This window comes from Pinus tabuliformis, chromosome 6 (genome assembly GCF_031772625.1).
Source record: "Pinus tabuliformis cultivar Carrire ecotype Pingquan chromosome 6, CPIR1, whole genome shotgun sequence".
Classification (NCBI taxonomy): Eukaryota; Viridiplantae; Streptophyta; class Pinopsida; order Pinales; family Pinaceae; genus Pinus; species Pinus tabuliformis.
The window spans coordinates 651,968,011-651,970,594 of NC_142292.1; the positions used below are offsets into that span (position 1 = coordinate 651,968,011).

A 2,584-nucleotide genomic window follows, 5' to 3' on the forward strand; every position below is an offset into this window, starting at 1 on the left:
GTGTGGCCTTTACCAATAAAATAGCAGCTGACATAGGCCCTAGAACAAATGCTAAGACTTTCTTAAGCTACTATTTAAGAACACACCGCCAGACCCACTCCATCATATCATTGGGCTCACTGGAGCACTTTGGTTAGAAGTAAAACTTTCATGTTCTATTTTGCAATAGTGAGGTCGTTTTAGGGGCCTTTCATCTATATCTGTGAAAACAAGTCTACAATCACCTTCTCATTGTAAATCTCTGGAGTAATTTTTAATTTTTCTTTTGCAAGCCGATTTAGAGAAAAGTGTAGCTAGACCCATGTCATCGACAGGAGCTGTTAGGCACATGTCTTGAAGCATTTCCTTTGATTCCTTTTCACTCAGCATTGCAACAAGCCATGGTAAAACACATTCCAGTAATTTCAATGGCATCATACGTAGGCTTTGATAGAAAAGAGTGCGTTGCTCTTCAACACTGTAATGCTCACATGCTAGAGGAAGCACCTCAATCTCCTCACCAAGAAAATTCTGTTGAATTGTCCTTATTATCAGGTCAGCCTGTGTATAAAACTTACAATAAACTTCAGATGTATTTACGTTTCCTCCAGGAATGTGTATTCTTTCTATGAGGCTTCGAAAATTCTCAGTTTGTGTTTTCTCCGCTCCACCCTCATTGATTAAGGAGACACGTTTTCTACTTTTCTGATCAATGGCTGGAAATAAGACTTTATCCTTCACAGTACTGCAGAAGATACCAAATTCTGCAAGGAATCGCAAATGATCAATGAATGAGGATAGATTTGAAACAACTCCACAATGATGTACTTCAACAATTTCTTTCAACTTCGTTTTGATAGCTTTATCCCAGTATTTTATCCTACTGATAGGAGGATTCAACAAAGTACAATCATTGCTATTCAGAAGATCATACTCAGTAGGTGAGAGTCTTGTACACATTTTCGTAGGGCAACATTTAAATAATTTTGAACCTTCAGTACTTTGCTTTGCTGATGTTGCAGTCAACCTGAAATGCCTCAAGAGACGTGGATGACATATCCTCCTGAATAGTCAATCACACCCCATTGGAAAAGGAATCCTCCTCCCCATAAGCTGAAAGCTCCTACTGTATAGGAGAGGTGAGCCATAATGGTACAAATTCCATCTAGGTCTTGATATTCATTCTTCCTAGCACCGAACCAGCCAATAAAATCAATGTTTTGCTACAAAAGAAAACTGGAAAAACACCATGGTAGCCATAGGAAAGAAAGGTGCAATCATAGCGGTCTCCAAGGTGCCATTATGGTGGTTGCGCTGTGATGCAGGAAGGTCGGCAGCTCCAATGAGGTACTTTTGGCCTAGTGCTGGACCTGCCTTGCCCCAGAAAGGAAGCAATTTATGCCCAAATGCCATTTTATATGTCCATGTAACCCAGCAGATCATAACAACAGAAAATGCATAGAGTGCCATGAAAGCAGAATTTACAGCCCATTTCTTTTTTACTATGCTGCCATATAGGATGACTAGGCCCGGCATGCTCTGCATACTCACAAGCGTGGCCGCTACCATTTGCCATGCATTGTCTCCTTTGTTAAGCCAATCAGGAGATGTAGTCCCATTCTGATAGGCAGTTGGCAAATAAGTTGCCATGGCTGAAGCAATAATCAACAGAATTCAATACTGGACACCGAGACAAGACCTTGCCTGAGCAGAGCTCGAGTCAGACTGTAGACTGAGAAATTCTTCCAATGCCTGCACCTGTTTCTCTCTTTAACGGAACAATTTGCTTTGCAGTCAGAAGTCGCACCTTTTTCACAAGCGACTGATGATGAAGTATTTGTCTCTGAATCATGAGTTGAATTTAACAATGGATCGGTTTTAGGCATTAGACTTGTAGACTTCCAGGAACTGTTACTCATGGTTTTCCTTTGAGCTTCTGAGGCCTCAAAATCTAGGCAGCGCCTGCGTATGCCACGTTGTGATTGATTGCCAAGCTTGCATCCAAAAGAGGTCTGTTGTTCCACTACGCATTTTTGTTCACTGTCCAACTTCACATTGGGATCACCAGTTGAATTTGTGTCCAGGAAAGAGTCATACATCAGTTGTGGAGTACTATCAAGATCGCTTTCTCTACAAGCCCTGTCAGAGTGATTCACTATGTCTTTTAATCCTTGCTGAAAGAAAGCACCTGAGCAATCTGCGGATGATGATGCCTTCTGCCACTCTTCAATTTTGCAGGTTGAGCCTTTGGATGGAATGCAGGCAAAACTACCTGTTGTTTGATCCACCAAATTTTCATCATGGCTGACATCTGTTTTTGAGGTTTCACAGTTGTTTGCAAATAATAGTGTATTAGAATGGTGACGATCTACATCTGACCAGACACTTGACAACCCCTCAGTATCATTTTGACCAAAATGTCCCATCTTTCTGATAGCTGAAGCTTTCATGCTTCCTTCCGAGTTCAAAGAAAAGGTGCCTTCCTCATCTCCCTGTGATGTCTCAGCTTCAGAGGCAATTTTACCAGTACCCAGAAATTCCTCTGGAAAATTTGACTGTTCAATCATCTCCGTGTCTTTCATTTTGCTGCACTGATCAGAAGTCT

General features: G+C 41.4%; 1 pseudogene; it reads right to left on the reverse strand.

The window, feature by feature from the left end:
* Positions 1–1,191: 1,191 nt before the first annotated feature.
* Positions 1,192–1,629, reverse strand: LOC149260300 (ammonium transporter 3 member 3 pseudogene; annotated as a pseudogene).
* Between the last annotated feature and the right edge of the window lie 955 nt (positions 1,630–2,584).